Source organism: Oryx dammah, unplaced genomic scaffold, assembly GCF_014754425.2.
Source record: "Oryx dammah isolate SB20612 unplaced genomic scaffold, SCBI_Odam_1.1 HiC_scaffold_17, whole genome shotgun sequence".
Lineage (NCBI taxonomy): Eukaryota > Metazoa > Chordata > Mammalia > Artiodactyla > Bovidae > Oryx > Oryx dammah.
In genome coordinates this window covers 98,804-116,640 of record NW_024070201.1, presented here as the reverse complement: position 1 = coordinate 116,640, position 17,837 = coordinate 98,804, and positions in this window count along the sequence as shown.

The following is a 17,837-nucleotide window of genomic DNA, read 5'->3' as shown; positions in this document are numbered from 1 at the left end:
GAATCTTCTGGTTTTTCTCAAATGTGACAGGAAACTTGAGGTTCCTCTCAAATTGCGATGGGGAACTCGGGGACTCACACGTGTTGCCTCAGGAAAGTCAAGTCTCCAGGCCAGTTGCCAGGGCCTTCGGGATTCCTCTCCAGTCATTGCAGGGGCATGGGACTCATCTCGAGTTGAGGCTGGAATCTCAGTGTTCCTCTGCAGTGCTGACATAGATCTCAGGGTTCCTATGGAGTTTCAACAGGGGAGTCAGGCCTCACCTCATGTGGAGACATGGAACTCCGCTTTCCTCTCAAGGTGTAAAAGGGGTGTCAGGCTGCCTGTCAGCTTGACATAGGTATCTGGGGCTTTCTCTCAAGTTGCCACAGGGCTGTCCACTTCTGTTCATGTTGTGAGTTGATACTCGAGTGACAGTCGAGCCACTGCAGGGGAATCAGGATCATTTGGAGTGGATGCGGACATTGGGGTCTTTTCTAATGGAGGCTTGATCCCTGGCGATGTGCTCGAGTTTTCAAGTGAGACCGGCCTCCTTTTGAGGTGTGACAGAAACATTGGGATTCCTTTCCCAACGAAGCAGGGGAATCGACCCTTATCTCGAGCTGAGAAGAGGGAACATGCGGTTCTTCTGGAGTTGTGGCATGAACCTTGGTGTTCCTCTCGAGTAGGAACGGGTATCTTGGTGAACTTGCTGAGTTGCAGAAAGTGTGTCATGTACCCTTTTGCGTTTCAAGAGGTAACGTGGGATTCCTCTTGAGACAGTGCCCTGGAACATGGCCTCATCTCACGTTGAGGGGAGAATCTCGTGGTGTTTCTCGAGTTGCGGTGGGAAACTTGGGTTTCGTCTCAAGTTGCGACAGGGACTTCATGGAACCGCTTGCATTGCCTCCGAGAAATCAAGTCTCTTTCCGCGTTATGAGGGCCACGTAGGGATTCCTCTCGAGTCACTGCCTGCAAATAGCACCGTGTCTTGACTTTAGTCCGTCAACTCAGCGTTCCCATCTGGCGGTGACTGGGATCGTGGACTTCCTCTCAAGGTTCAACTAGGGAGTCAGGCCTCGTCTTGTGTTGAGGCATGGAACTCGGCTTTCCGCTCGAGTTTTCAAAGGGGTGTCAGGCTTCCAGTCGAGTTCAGGTGGGGAATCATGGCTTTTTCAAGAGGATCAGCAGGGGAGCAGGCCTCCCATGACGTTGTGAGGGGATCCTCAGTGTCACGTTGGGGCCGGTGCAGGGGAATCAGGACTTATCTCGAGTTGAGGGGGAACTCGGTGTCCTTTCTCTTTGCAGCAGCATCCGTGGCGTTCCACTCGAGATTCAAGAGGTGAGACAGGCCTCCCCTGATGGTGCGAGGGGAAGTGGGGATTCCTCTTGAGTTGAAGCAGGGAATGGGCTCTCATCTCCAGATGAGGTGTGAAACACGTGGCTCTTCTCTAGTTGTGGTGGGAATCTCAGGTTTCCTCTCGAGGTGTGAGGGGGATCTCTGGGCCCTCTTTTGTGGCATGAAGGGAGTCGAGGCTCCTCTCGAGTTTGGAGAGGGCACTCTGGATTGCTCTCTAGGCGCTGCCAGAACAAAGGGCCTCATGTCATGAGGACGGGTGAAACTCCTGGTTTTTCTCGAGTTGCAGCGGGAGGCTTTCAATTCCTCTGCAGCTACCCTGGGGTTTTTCTCGAGTGTTGGCAGGAGGCTTTCAATTCCTCTGCAGCTACCCTGGGCCTCTCGTGTTGCCTCAGGGAAGTCAAGTCTCCATTCGAGTTACTAGGGGGAGCATGGGATTGCTCTCGTGTCAGGGCAGGGGAATCAGGCCTCAATTCACATGGAAGTGGTGATCTCAAGGTGTTTCTTGAGTTGCGGCAGGAAATCTGGGTTTCCTCCAGTTGTGAAGGGGACCTGAGGGAGCCTCTCATTTTGTCTCCTCCAAGTCAGGAATCCTTTCGAGTTGGAAGGTGCCTCTTGGGGTTCCTCACGATTGGTTTCAGGGGATTAGGGCCTCAGCTCGAATTGAGGTGGGAAACTCAGGGTTTCTCTCCAGTTCTGACTTGGATCTCGCATTCCTATGGAGATTCCCCTGGGGAGTCAACCATCGTCTTGTGTTGAGGCCCAGAAGCCCGCTTCCCTCTCAAGGTTTCAAAGGGTTTTCAGGCCTCCTGTCGAGTTGAGGTCGGGATATGGTGCTATGTCTAGAGGTTCCATGGAGCTCTCAGTTCTCCCTTCATGTTGTGAAGTGATATTCGGGGTTCCATTCGAGTCATGGCAGGGGAAAATGCCTTCTCTCAATTGGATGGGGCCATCGGTGTCTTTTTGAATTGGAGCACGACCACTGGAGTTCTTGTCGAGTTTCAAGGTGAGACTGGCTTCTTCTTGAAATGTGACAGAAATGCTGGGATTCCTTTCCCAACGAAGCAGGGCAATAGACCCCAATCTCGAGATGTGGAGGGGAAAACCAGGCACTTCTTGAGTTGTGGCAGACACTCGTTTTTCCTCTCAAGTGGAGACGGGTATGGCGGGGCACTTCTTGAGTTGCCTCAAGGGTGTCAAGGAAACTTTCGAGGCTCAAGAGATAAGGTAGATTTGTCTCAAGACGCTGCAGCAGAAAAGGGCCTCATCTCGTGTTGAGGAGACAATCTCCTGGTCTGTCTCTAATTGTGGCAGGAAACTTGGGGTTCATCTCGAGATGCAATGGGGACCTTGGGGACCTGCTGTGTTGCCTCAGGAAAGTCACATCTCCATGCAAGTTGCATGGGGCCTCTTGGGATTCCTCTCCTGTCAGTACAGGTGCATAGGGACTCATCTTGAGTTGAGGCTGGAACCTCAGGGTTCTTCTACATTGCTGACATGGATCTTGGGTTTCCTATGGAGTTTCAACAGGGGAGTCAAGCCTTGCCTCATGTGGAGACATGGAACTCTGCTCTTCTCTCGAGGTGTAAAATGGGTGTCAGGCTGCCTGTCAGCTTGACATAGGTATCTGGGGCTTTCTCTCAAGTTGCCACAGGGCTGTCACACCTCCCTTAGTATTGTGAGTTGATACTCGAGTGACAGTCGAGCCAGTGTAGGCGAATCAGTGTCATCTGGTGTGGATGCGGACATTGGGGACGTTTCAAATGGAGGGAGGCTGGACCCCTGGTGATGCGCTCCTGTTTTCATGTGAGTCTGGCCTCCTCTTGAGGTTGGACAGAAACTTTGGGATTCCTTTTGCGACAAAGCAGGGGAATAGCCCTCATCTCGAGTGGAGGAGGGGGAACAAGTGGAACTTCTGGAGTTGTGGCCTGAACCTTAGTGTTCCTCTCAAGTGGGGACGGTTATCTCGGGGAACTTGCTGAGTTGCAGAATGGGTGTCAAGTACCTTTTCTCGAGTTGAGGGGGAACTCGCTGTCCTTTCTCTTTGCAGCAGCATCTGCGGGGTTCCACTTGAGATTCAAGAGGAGAGACAAGCCTCCCCTGGTGTTGTGAGGGGAAGTGGGGATTCCTTTTGTGTTGAAGCAGGGAATGGGACCTCACCTCCAGATGAAGTGTGAAACACAGGGCACTTCTCGAGTTGTGGTGGGAATCTCGGGTTTCCTCTCGAGGTGTGACGGGGATCTCTGGGCCCCCTTGAGTTGCATGAAGGGAGGCAAGCTTCCTCTTGTGTTTGAAGAGTGCACTCGGGATTTCTCTCTAGGAGCTACAGAAAAAGAAGACCTCATGTCACCAGGACGGGAGAATCTGTTGGTTTTTCTCGAGTTGAGGCGGGTGGCTTGGGATTCCTCTAGCTAACCTGAGGACCTCAGGGAGCCCTCTCGTGTTGCCTCAGGGAAGTCAAGTCTGCATTCGAGTTGCGATGGGGAGTGTGGAATTGCTCTGGCATCATGGCAGGGGAATCAGGCCTCAATTTACATGGAAGGGACTATCTCAAGGTGTTTCTTGAGTTTTGACAGGAAGTTTGGGTTCCCTCGAGTTGTGAGGAGGACCTGAAGGAGCCTCTCACCTTTTCTCTGGAAAGTCAGTAATCCTTTCAAATTGTGAGGGGCCTCTTGGGATTCCTCTGGAGTGGGTGCAGGGGACTAGGGCATCATCTCGAGTTGAGGCGGGAAACTCAGGGTCCCTCTCCATCTGACTTGGATCTCATGGTTCCTATGGAGATTCCCCTGAGGAATCAGCCATCGTCTCATGTTGAGGCAAGGGAATCCGCTTCCCTCTCAAGGTGTACCAGGTTGTCAGGACTCCTGTCATGTTGAGTTAGGTGTCTGGGGCAATGTCTAGAGGTGCCATGGGGCTCTCATGGCTCCATTCATGTTGTGAGGTGATACTCGGGGTCCCATTCGAGTCGTGGCAGAGGAATCAGTCCTTCTCTTGAGTGGATGGGAACATCGGGGTCTTTTGGAATAGGGGCATGATCCCTGGAGTTCCTCTATAGTTTAAAAGTGAGACTGGACTCCTCTTGAAGTGAGACAGGAAGGCCGGGATTCCTTTCCTGATGAAGCAGGGCAATGTATCCCCATCTCGAGATGAGGAGGGGAAAACAGGGCTCTTCTTGAGTTATGGTGGGACACTCAGTGTTCCTCTCGAGTGGAGACGGGTATGCCGGGGAACATCTTGACTTGCCTCAAGGGTATCAAGGCATCTTTCGAGGCTCAAGAGGGAAGGTGAGATTTCTCTCGAGACGCTGCCATGGAAAAAGGCCTCATCTCACCTTGAGGGGAGAATCTTCTGGTTTTTCTCGAGTGCGGCAGGAAACTTGGGGTTTCTCTTGAGTTGAGATGGGGAATGCACGGACCCACCCGTGTTGCCTCAGGAAAATCAAGTCTCCATGCGAGTTGCGAGGGACCTCTCAGGATTCCTCTCCAGTTGGTGCAAGGGCATAGGGCCTCATCTCGAGTTGAGGCTGGAACCTCAAGGTTCCTCTGCAGTGCTGACATGGATCTCGGGAATCCTATGGAGTTTCAAAAGGGGAGTCAGGCGTCACCTCGTGTGGAGACATGGAACTCTGCTTTCCTCTCGAGGTGTAAAAGGAGTGTCAGACTTTCAGTCGACTTGACACATGGATCTGGGGCTTTTTCTCGAGGTTCAACAGGTCTGTCACACCTCCCTTCAAGTTGTGCGTCGATACGCGGGTGACAGTCGAGCCGTGCAGTGGAAACAGGGTCATCTGGAGTGGATGCAGACATTGGGGTCTTTTTGAATGGAGGCTCGACCCCCGGCAATGCACTCGTTTTCACGCAAGACTGGCTTCCCCTTGAGGTGTGACAGAAACATCGGGATTCCTTTCCCAATGAAGCAGTGCATTGATCGAGATGAGGAGCAGAAAACGGGGCTCTTCTTGATTTGTGATGGGACACTCGGTGTTCCTCTCGAGTGGAGACGGGTATGTCGAGGAAATTCTTGAGTTGTATCAAGATGTGTCAAGGACCCTTTAAAGGCTCAAGAGGGAAGGTGGGATTTCTCTCCAGACGCTGCAGGGGAAAAGGCCTCATCTCGCGTTGAGGGCAGAATCTCTTGGTTTTTCATGAGTTGCGAGAGGAAACTAGGGTTCCTCTCTGGTTGCGATGGGGACCTTGGGGAGCCGCCTGTGGTGCCTCAGGAAAGTCAAGTCTCCGTGCTAGTTGTGAGAGGCCTCTCAGGATTCCTCTTCAGTCGGTGCAGTGCCATACGGCCTCATCTCGAGTTGATGCCTGAACCTCATGTTTCCTCTCCAGTTCTGACATGGATCTCGGGGTTCTTATGGAGTTTCAACAGGGGAGTCAGGCCTCATCTCGTGTGGGGACATGGAACTCCACTATCCTCTCAAGGTGTAAAAGTGGTGTCAGGCTTCCTGTCGACTTGACATGGGGACCTGGGGCTTTCTCTCGATATGCCACAGGGCTGTCACACCTCCCTTCATTTTGTGAATTGATACTCGAGTGACAGTCAAGCCATTGTAGGGGAATCAGGCTCATCTGGAGTGGATGCGTATATCGGGGTCTTTTCAAATGGTGGCTCAACTCCCGGGGATGCACTCGAGTTTTCATGTGAGACTGGCCTCTTCTTGAGGTGCGACAGAAACGTCGGGATTCTTTCCCCAGTGAAGCAGGGGAATTGACCCTCATCTCGAGTTGAGAAGGGGGAACACGTGGCTCTTCTGGAGTTGTGGTGTGAACCTTGGTGTTCCTCTAGAGTTGGGATGGGTATCTCGGTCAACTTGCAGAGTTGCAGAAAGGGTGTCAAGTACCCTTTCGGGTTTCAAAAGGGAATGTGTGATTTCTCTCTAGACGGTACTCTGGAAAGGGGCTCATCTCATGCTGAGGGGAGAAGCTCGTGGTTTTTCTCGAGTTACAGTGGTAAACTTGGGGTTCCTCTCGATTTGAGATGGGGACCTCAGGCACCCACTTGCGTTGTCTGCGAAAAGTCAGGTCTCTTTCCGAGATACTAGGGCCAGGTCAGGATTCCTCTCAAGCCACTGCCATTTAATAGCCCAGTGTCGAGAGTTCAGTCCATCAACTCAGCGCTCCCATCCAGAGGCAACAAGGATCTCGGCCTTCCTCGCAAGGTTCAACTAGGGATTCAGGCCTCATCTGGTGTCGAGGCATGGAACCTCGCTTTCCTCTCGAGTTGTCAAAGAGGTGTCAGCCCTTCTGTGGAGTTCAGGCGGGGAATCGGGGCTTTTTCAAGAGGACCAGCAGGGGAGTCAGGCCTCCCATCATGTTGTGAGGGGATCCTCGGTGTCACATTGGAGCTGGGGCAGGGGAATCAGGACTTATCTCGAGTTGAGGGGACTTATCTCGGTGTACTTTCTCCTTACAGCAGCATCCACGGGGTTCCAATCGAGATTCAAGAGGTGAGACAGGCCTCCTCCGGTGGTGGGAGGGGAAGTGGGGTTTCCTCTTGAGTTGAAGCAGGAAATGGGCCCTCATCTCCAGATGAAGTGGGAAACACGGGGCTCTTCTGCATCAGGGCATGGGAATCAGGCCTCAATTCACCTGGAAGAGGCGATCTCAAGGTGTTTCTCGAGTTGCAGCAGGAAGCTTGGATTCCCTCGAGTTGAGACGGGGACCTGAGGGAGCCTCTCATCTTGTCTCTGGTAAGTCAGGAATCCTTTCTTGTTATGAGGGCCCTCTCGGGATTCCTCCCACGTGGGTGCATGGGACTAGGGCCTCTTTTCGAGTTGAGATGGGAAACTCAGGGTTCCTCTCCAGATCTGACTTGGATATCAGGGTTACTATGGACATTCCCCTGGAGAGTCAGCAGTCATCTCATGTTGAGGCACAGAACTCTGCTTCCCTCTGGATGTGTAAAGGGGTGTCAGGCTTCCTGTCCAGTTGATGTAGGGATCTGGGGCTATGTCAAAAGGTGCCACAGGGCTCTGAGTCCTCCCTTCATGTTGTGAGGTGATACTCAGGGTTCCATTTGAGTCGTGGCAGGGGAATCAGGCCTTCTGTCGAGTGGATGGGGACATCAAGATCTTTTCGAATTGTGGCATGAACCCTGGAGTTCCTCTCGAGTTTAAATGTGAGACCCGCCTCCTCTTGAAGTGCGATGGGAACGTCCAGATTCATTCCCCAACAGAGTAGGACAGAGGTGGGGTAAACGGGTCTCTTCTTGAGTTGTGACGGGACACTCGATGATCCTCTCGAGAGGAGATGGCCAGGTCGGGGAACTTCTTGAATTGCATCAAGGGTGTCAAGGACCCTTTCGAGGCTCAAGAGGGAAGGTGGGATTTCTCTCGAGATGCTGCAGTGGAAAAGGGCCTCATCTCACGTTGAGGGGTGAATCTCCTGGTTTTTGTTGAGTTGCGGCAGGAACCTTGGGGTTCCTCTCAAGTTACGACAGGGACCTCAGAGACGCGCTCATGCCTCAGGAAGGTCAAGTCTCCAATCGAGGAGTGAGGGGCATCTGGGGATTCCTCTCCAGTCGTGCAGGGGCCTATGTCCTCATCTCAAGTTGAGGCTGGAACCTCAGGTTTCCTCTCCAGGGCTGACATGGATCTCGGGTTCCTATGGAGTTCCAACTGAGGAGTCAGACCTCGTCTAATATGGGGACATAGAAGTCCACTTTCCTCTCGAGCTGTAAAATAGTGTCAGGCTTCCTGTCGAGTTGACATAGGGGTCTGTGTCTTTCTCTCGACGTGCCACAGGGCTGTCAAACATCTCATTGTGTTGCGAGTCTACACTTGTGGTGACAGTAGAATCAGTATAGGGGAATCAGGTTTATCTGGAGTTGATTGGGACTTTGGGGTCTTTTTGAATTGTGGCACGACCCCTGGAGTTCCTGTCTTGTTTAAATTTGAGACAGCCTCCTCTTGAGGTGCGACCTGAACCTGGGGATTCTATTCCCAATGAAGCAGGGAAATGGACCCTCATCTCGAGATGAGGAGGAAAAAACGGGGCTCTTCTTGAGTCGTGGTGGGACCCTTGATGTTCCTCACTAGTGAAGACGGGTATGTCAGGGAACTTATTGAGTTGCCTCAAGGGCGTCAAGGACCCTTTCAAGGCTCAAGAGGGAAGGTGGGATTTCTCTCAAGATGCTGCAGCGGAAAAGGTCCTGCTCTCGTGTTGAGGGGAGAATCTCCTGGTTTTTCTCTAGTGGCAGCAGGAACATTGGGGTTCCTTTCGAGTTACTACGGGCAACTCAGTTACACGCTCGTGTTGCCTCAGGAAAGTCAAGTATCCATGCGAATTGCAAGGGGCCTCTCTGAATAACTCTCCAGTTGGAGCAGGGGCCTAGATCCTCATCTGAAGTTGAGGCCGGAACCTCAAGATTCCTTTCCAGTGCTACATGGATCTCTGGGTACCTATGGAGTCTCAACAGGGGAGTCAGGCCTGAACTCGCATGGAGATATGGAAGTCAGCTTTCCTCTTGAGCTGTAAAAGTAGTGTCAATCTTCCTGTCGAGTTGACATAGGAATCTGGGGCTTTCTCTCCAGGGGCCACAGGGCTGCCACACCTGCCACTGCATTTTGAGTCGATACTCAGGGTGCCAGTCGAGTCAGTGCAGGGGAATCAAGTGTATATGGAGTGGATTGGGACATTGGGGTCTTTTGGAATTGGGACATGACCCCTGGAGTTCCTCTCGAGTTTCAAGTTGAGATCACCTCCTCTTGAGGTGCTACAGGAACCCTGGGATTCCTTTCCCGATGAAGCAGGGAAATGGACCCTCATCACGAGATGAGGAGGGAAAAACGGGGCTCTTCTTGAGTTGTGGCAGGACACTCAGTGTTCCTCTCCAGTGGAGATGGGTATGTCAGGGAACTTCTTGAGTTGCATCAAGGTTGTCAGGGACGCTTTGAGGCTCAAGAGGGCAGGTGTGATTTCTGTCGAGACACTGCAGTGGAAAGGTGCCTCATCATGTGTTGAGGGGAGAATCTTCTGGCTTTTCTCAATTTGCGGCAGGAACCTTGGGTATCCTCTCGAGTTATGATGGGGACCTCTGGGACCCACTCGTGTTGTCTCAGGAAAGTCAAGTCTCCATGTGAGCTGCGAGTGGCCTCTCGGGATTCCTCTGCAGTCGGTGCAGGGGCGTAGGTCCTCATCTTGAGTTGAGGCCAGTATCTCAGTGTTCCTCTCCAGTGCTGACATGGATCTCGGGGTTCCTATGTGCCGGGGTCCAGGCCCCACAGGATCCACGGGTAACCTAGGAGAGATGGTATCGGCGAATATATTTAGAAAGAGATAAAAAAGAATGTTGCAGTTTAGAAAATACCAGAGAGAAAGAGCCTGATGTTCCTTGGTTTACACAGAAAGCCAATAAAGCCCCAAGACAGGAACTTGCTCTGTTCACATAGGCCACAGGCGCCCTCCCAGTCTCTCGAGGGAGTGAAGACACAGAGCTCCTTCTTGTTCAGGTCTAAGAACCATACGCAGGATAGTAAACGCAGAGAGCCTCTGTCCTCCAAGGGATCAGCCTGAAAATGAGAGTAAGAGAAAGAAAGAAAGAAAGAAAGACAGACACGGGGTGATCAAGCTTCAGTGAATGAGGCCGATGACTTTATTTTTCAGGGATGGTTTTATACCATGACTTGTACATAGAGGGAAATGAAAGATGCAAAGTCATACAGAGTCAGCCCAAACATTACATCTGTTTTGTCTTTATCAAAACCAGGTTTTTTTCCTGCATACCTTTCCCATAAACAATGTTATGTACATTATTTTCTGGCTTTGGAGGCCTGTGAACATTTTATGACCCTCTTGATAAAGGCTGCTGAACCAGAAAACTTATTTTCCCTTGAAATGTTTCTTCTTTATATTTTTAATCTATGTCAGCCTCACAAAGTATTAAACAGAGTTACATTTCTCATGGAGCAAAGGTGCATTGAGTTACAAAAAAGAAAGAACCAATTAGCTCAAAGGTCTGATATGGTTAATTCCAAGGCTATAGCTTGTTTTTCTTAAATTCCAACTACATTAACTACTGCACTCCCAGGTGCACAGTGGATAAGAGATATGGGAACTTAACAGCAAGCATTGGCTCAACAATGAAATCCTACACCAGCACTACTCTAATAGCTTTTAACTCTTCGAAAGGCTCTATATTTTTAGAATGTTTTAGGCTTCCCATGCCTCTCACAGTTGGGAGGCTGTGAATAATCACATTCGTAGCTGCAAGAGTCTAGATAAACCTGTCAGGCTGGTTAGAATGCCAACAGAAGGGGTTTGAATTGAAATATTCCTTTCATGTCCAGGAGACTTATTAGCTAGAGTCTTAAGTTGATTTTCTGCAGAGAAAGGTGTCAGGGATAGCCCCCTTGTTAATGTCAGAAGAGTTGGTGAAAGGCACAAAATAATAAGACAGACAGATTCTGATTTTGGGGTAGATGCTCAAGCAGGTCCAGGGAGTCCCTTGAGTCCTGATCCACCTTGCTTGTCAGGTCTCTTCCACATGACTTTGTCATGGCTGGGACCTCCTGTGCTGGCTCCCGGCCTTCCCCCCACTTTTTTATTTTTTAAGACAGCCAGATGTAATTCAGTCGTGAGCTTCTGAGTGCTCTGTCAAAGAGATTTAACAATACAAGGAAGAATAATTATGAGAAGCAGAATTAAAGCGGCCACAGCAGCATAGCTAAAAATAGTAGACAGAATGTTTTTTTCTTGAAATAAATTTAGAAAATTTATGGAAAAATTCACTTGTTACTCCTGCAGCAGTAAAATCTAATCAGTAGTGTTCCATGATCTCTACCTGACCGTGAAGTTTTCCCAGATCCAAACCAATCCTGGAGCCTTTCCATATCCTCAAAACGTGATTCCCAATTCCCTCCTAGCCACATCCATCTTGTTTACCCTCAGGGGTGCCACACAAATCCACCACAGTTGGCACAACAGGACAATGCTAATTCCACTTTCAAAGCCTACAATTCAGTCTCAACATGCATCACAGCCTCCTCCAGGGCATCCACCCCTGCCTCTCACTTCCTATCTACTACCTCCTGTGTTGCCAATGCCAAAGAAACATTCCCGGACATAGTATCAACATACTGGGCAGTATGTACTGGTTGAGCCAATGACCTTGCTGCCACATCAACAGTAACAGTAACAATAACAGTAGTAATTGAAGTAAGAGAAGTAATTGCTGTTATTAAAGCTGATATTCTTAAGATAAGTAAGCACACAAACCGTCCTGATCACATTAAATGTTGTAGTTGTTGTAGCACAGAAAGACCATAGTTATCATACCAATAAGTGGTTACGGTTACAGGCACCATAATATAGAATGGATGTTGTAACACAACAAAGGAGCAACCATTATATTGAGGGGTCAAACAAGATGAGAGCATACACTGTTTAAAAGATATTACATCAGGTCCATTTGAATAATTTATTTGTACAGTAAGTTTTGTCCAAGATCTCTGCTGTCAGTCGTCTTAGAGTCTGTTGTAATTTTCATGGGGGTGGTGGAGGCAGGGGCAGAGGAGTATCTTTCTTCTTTAGTGGTCGAAGCAATGAGGGAACTGGATGTCTGGGGGATTGTGACATGGCGAATCAGTCTGTCTGGGATCCAAATAGGACAAGTGGAATCCTTTTGGGTTCCTGCTCGGGCACCACTTTCCGGAGTCCAGGGGTACCATCAAGAGAGATGGCGTTGGTGAAGAGATTTACAGAGAGATAAAGAAAGAATGTTGCAATAAGAAAATGGAGGACACAAAGAGGCTGATATACTTTGGTTTACACAGAAAGCCAATAAAGTCCCAAGACAAGGGATTTGCTCTGTTCATGTAGGCTGCAGGCACCCTCCCGGCCTCACCAGGGAGTGAAGATGCAGAGAGCCTTCCCGTTCAGGTCTTAAAAGCCCAGGCAGTAAAGTGAATGCAGAGAGCCTCTGTGCTCCAACGGATAAGCCTGAAGAAGAGAGTAAGAGAGAGAAAAAAAGAAAGAAAAACACGTGGTGACTAAGCATTAGTCTCCATATGAGTTGCAAGGGGGCTCTCAGGATTCCTCTCCAGTCTGTGCCGGGGCCTAGCTTCTCATCTGGAGTTCAGGCTGGAACCTCAGTGTTCCTCTCCAGTGCTGACATGGATCTTGGGGTTCCTATGGAATTTCAAGAGGGGAGTCAGGCCTGGTTTCATGTGGAGACATGGAAGTCCTCTTGCCTCTCGAGCTGTAAAAGTAGTGTCAGGCTTCCTGTCGAGTTGACATGGGTTCTGTGGCTTTCTCTTGAGGTGCCACAGGGCTGTCCTACCTGCCATCGTGTTTGGAGTCGATACTTGGGGTGACAATCTAGTCAGTGCAGGGGAATCAGGTTTATCTGGAGTGGATTGGACATCAGGGTCTTTTTCAATGGTGGCAAGACCCCTGGAGTTCCTCTCGAGTTTCAAGTTGAGACCTCCTCCTCTTGAGGTGTGATGGGAACACTGGGATTCCTTTCTAGACGAAGCAGGGAAATAGAACCTCAGCTTGAGATGAGGAGGGAAAAACGGAGCTCTTCTTGAATTGTGGCAGGACACACGGTGTTCCTCTCACGTGGAGACAGGTATGTCTGGGAACTTCTTGAGTTGCATCAAGGGTGCCAAGGACCCTTTAGAGGCTCAGTAGGGATGGTGAGATTTCTCTTGAGATGCTGCAACAGAAAAGGGCTTCATCTCGAGTTGAGTGGAGATCTCCTCGTTTCTCTCGAGTTACAGCAAGGAACTTGGGGTTCCTCTTGAGTTACGACGGGGATTTCAGGGACCCACTCGTTGCCACAGGAAAGTCAATTCTCCATGCAAGTTGTGAGGGGCCTCTCGGGATTCCTTGTCAGTCGGTGCAGGGGCTTAGGTCCTCATCACCAGTTGAGGTGGAACCTCAGGTTTCATCTCCAGTGCTGACTTGGACCTCGGGGTTCCTATGGAGTGTCAACAGGGGAGTCAGGCCTCGTCTCGAGTGCAGACATGGAAGTGCGCTTTCCTCTCGAGCTGGAAAAGTAGTTTCAGGCTTCCCGTCGAGTTGACATAGGGATCTGTGGCTTTCTCTCGAGGTGCCACAGGGCTGTCACACCTCCCATCGTGTTTTGTGTTGATACTCGGGGTGACAGTCGAGTCAGTGCAGGGGAATCAGGTTCATCTGGAGTGGATTGGGTCATCTGGGTCTCTTTGAATTGTGGCACGACCCCTGAGGATCCTCTGAAGATTCAAGTTGAGACCACCTCCTCTTGAGGTGCGACAGGAATGCTGGGATTCCTTTCTTGATGTAGCTGGGAAATAGAACCTCATCTTGAGTTGAGGAGGGAAAAACAGAGCTCTTCTTGAGTTGTGCCAGGAGACTCTGTGTTCCTCTCAGGTGGAGATAAGTATGTCGGGAACTTCTTGAATTGCATCAAGGGTGTCAAGGACCCTTTCAAGGCTCAAGAGGGAAGGTGGGATTTCTCTCGCGATGCCGCAGTGGAAAAGGGCCTCATCTCGCGTTGAGGGGCGAATCTCCTGGTTTTTCTCGAGTTGCGGTAGGAACCAAGGGGTTCCTGTGGATTTACGATGGGGACCTCATGGACCTTCTCGTGTTGCCTCAGGAAAGTCATGTCTCCATGCGAGTTGCGAGAGGCCTCTTGGGATTCCTCTCCAGTCGGTGCATGGGCCTAATTCCTCATTTTGAGTTGAGGCTGGAATCTCAGTGTTCCTCTCCAGTGTTTACGTGGATCTCACAGTTTCTATGGAGCATCAACAAGGGAGTCAGGCCTCATCTCTTGTGGATACATGGAAGTCCACTTTCCTCTCAATCTGTTAAAGTAGTGTCAACTTCTTGTCTGCCGGGGTCCAGCCCCAGTGGATTCAGGGTATTTCTTTGGAGTCAGCAAAGAGAGACTTATTTATTTAGAGATACAAAGAGAGATTAGGAAAGAATAGTGTAGTAGGAAAGTTAATGGAGAAAAGAGTCTGAATAACTTGGTTTACACAGGAGACCATTAAAGCTCCAAGACAAGGGGTTGCACCATCTATGCAGGCCACTGGCGCCCACATGAATAGTGGAGGGTGCCCCGCCATGGATTCCTTCTTGTGTGGGTCTTAGAAGCCAGAACAAATAAATAGACAAAGAGAGACTCTGTGCTCCAGATGGGAATTCAGCCTGAAAAGAGAGAAAGGAACAACATGGGGGAGCCAAGCACTGGTGCCAGACCTACAACTTTGTTTTCAAAAGCAGCTTATATACCCAACATTTTACATAAAGAAATGATGGAATATACAGAGTTATGCAGGGGCAGCAGTCCTGATGCTTATTGAGACCAGGCTTTCTTTTGCATCAGTTCAGTTCAGTTCAGTCGCTCAGTCGTGTCCGACTCTTTGCGACCCCATGAATCTCAGCACACCAGGCCTCCCTGTGCATCACCATTTCCAGGAGTTAACTCAGACTCACATCCATCGAGTCCATAATGCCATCAAGCCATCTCATCCTCAGTTGTCCCCTTCTCCTCCTGACCCGAATCCCTCCCAGAATCAGAGTCTTTTCCAATGAGTCAACTCTTCTCATGAGGTGGCCAAAGTACTGGAGTTTCAGCTTTAGCATCATTCCTTACAAAGAAATACCAGGGTGGATCTTCAGAATGGACTGGTTGGATCTCCTTGCAGTCCAAGGGACTCTCAAGAGTCTTCTCCAACACCACAGTTCAAAAGCATCTGTTATTTGGTGCTCAGCCTTCTTCACAGTCTAACTCTCACATCCATACATGACCACAGGGAAAACCATAGCCTTGACTAGATGGACCTTAGTCGGCAAAGTAATGTCTCTGCTTTTGAATATACTATCTAGGTTGGTCATAATTCTCTTCCAAGGAGTAAGTGTCTTTTAATTTCATGGCTGCAGTTACCATCTGCAGTGATTCTGGAGCCCAAAAAAATACAGTCTGATACTGTCTCCACTGTTTCCCCATCTTTTTCACATGCAGTAATGGGACCGGATGCCATGATCTTCGTTTTCTGAATGTTCAGCTTTAAGCCAACTTTTTCACTAACCTCTTTCACTTTCTTCAATAGGCTTTTTAGCTTCTCTTCACTTTCTGCCATAAGGGTGATGTCATCTGCATATCTGAGGTTATTGATATTTCTCCAGGCAATCTTGATTACAGCTTGTGTTTCTTCCAGTCCAGCATTTCTCATGATGTACTCTGCATATAAGTTAAATAAGCAGAGTGACAATATACAGCCTTGATGTACTCCTTTTCCTATTTGGAACCAGTCTGTTGTCCCATGTCCAGTTATAACTGTTGCTTCCTGACTTGCATACAGATTTCTTAAGAGGCAGGTCAGGTGGTCTGGTATTCCCATCTCTTGAAGAATTTTCCACAGTTTATTGTGATCCACAAAGTCAAAGGCTTTGGCATAGTCAATAAAGCAGAAATAGATGTTTTTCTGGAATTCTCTAACTTTTTAAATGATCCAGCAGATGTTGGCAATTTGATCTCTGGTTCCTCTGCCTTTTCTAAAACCAGCTTGAACATCAGGAAGTTCACAGTTCACATATTGCTGAAGCCTGGCTTGGAGAATTTTGAGCATTACTTTACTAGCATGTGAGATGAGTGCAATTGTGCGGTAATTTGAGCATTCTTTGGCATTTCCTTTCTTCGGGATTGGAATGAAAACTGACCTTTTCCCGTCCTGTGGCCACTGCTGAGTTTTCCAAATTTGCTGGCATATTGAGTGCAGCACTTTCTCAGCATCATCTTTCAAGATTTAAAACAGCTCAATTGGAATTCCATCACCTCCACTAGCTTTGTTCATAGTGATGCTTTCTAAGGCCGACTTGACTTCACATTCCAAGATGTCTGGTTCTAGATTAGTGATCACATCATCATGACTATCTGGGTTGTTAAGATCTTTTTTGTACAGTTCTTTGGTGTATTCTTTCCACCTCTTAATATCTTCTGCTTCTGTTAGGTCCATACCATTTCTGTCCTTTATCGAGCCCATCTTTGCATGAAATGTTCCCTAGGTATCTCTAATTTTCTTGAAGAGATCTCTAGTCTTTCCCATTCTGTTGTTTTCCTTTATTTCTTTGCATTGTTTGCTGAAAAAGGCTTTCTTATCTCTTCTTGCTGTTCTTTGGAACTCTGAATTCACATGCTTATATCTTTCTTTTTCTCCTTTGCTTTTTGCCTCTCTTCCTTTCACAGCTACTTGTAAGGCCTCCCTAGACAGCCATTTTGTTTTTTTGCATTTCTTTTCCATAGGGATGTTCTTGATCCCTGTCTCTTGTACAATGTCACGAACCTCATTTCATAGTTCTTCAGGCAATCTATCTATCAGATCTAGGCCCTTAAACCTACTTCTCAGTTCCACTGTATAATCATAGGGGATTTGATTTAGGTCATATCTGAATGGTTTAGTGGTTTTTGCCTGCTTTCTTCAATTTATATCTGAATTTGGCAATAAGGAGTTCATGATCTGAGCCACAGTCAGCACCTGGTCTTGTTTTTGTTGACTATATAGAGCTTCTCCATCTTCAGCTGCATAGAATATAATCAATCTGATTTCGGTGTTGACCATCTGGTGATGTCCATGTATAGAGTCTTCTCTTGTGTTGTTGGAAGAGGGTGTTTGCTATGACCAGTGCATTTTCTTGGCAAAACTCTATTAGTCTTTGCCCTGCTTCATTCTGCATTCCAAGGCCAAATTTGCCTGTTACTCCAGGTGTTTCTTGACTTCCTAACTTTGCATTCCAGTCCCCTATCCTTCCCATATACAAAAGGTCTCCGGTGGTTTTACATCATCTTTGGGCCAGGGGACATGTTAACATTTTTATGGCTCTTATCCTAGATAAATGTCTGTCAAACCGAAAACTCATTTTCCCTTGAAGTGCTTTTACTTGAATCTGCATCACCCTCAAAGTACTAAATAAAGTTACATTTCTGTAGAACAAAGGTGCAGTGGGCTATAACAAAGAAAGTCCTTAATTCAAAGATCTAATGTTGCTAATGCCAGGGCTACTACCTGCTTTTTCTAAATACCAACTATAAGAACAAATAAAAGATAGGGAAACTTGGCAGCAAGTATTGGCTCAAGAAGGAAACCCTTAATCAGTCCTATTCTAATGACTTTAACTTCTCGGAAGCCCCTATGTTCCTACGATGTTTTAAGCGTCCTGTGACTCTCGCGGTCTGAAGGGCACAAAGAATCATATTCGCAGCTGTAAGAGTCCGGACAAACCTGTCATGCAGGCTAGAAAGCCATCAGAGGGGTTTCTGGATTGAAAAACTTTTATAATGCCCAGGAGATTTATTATCTAAAAGCTGTAAATTAACTTTACCAGAAAAAATGTGGTGGGGGATAGCCCTCTATTAATGACAGGGGAGTTGGTGAAAAGCATAATATAGTAAGGCAGACAGATTTTGGTTTCGGGGGTAGATGCTCGAGGACACTTGAGGCCTGAACCCGCCTTTGCATTTAGTCAGGCTCCATTACTCATGATCTTTTGCCACAGGAGGGATACCTCGTTCT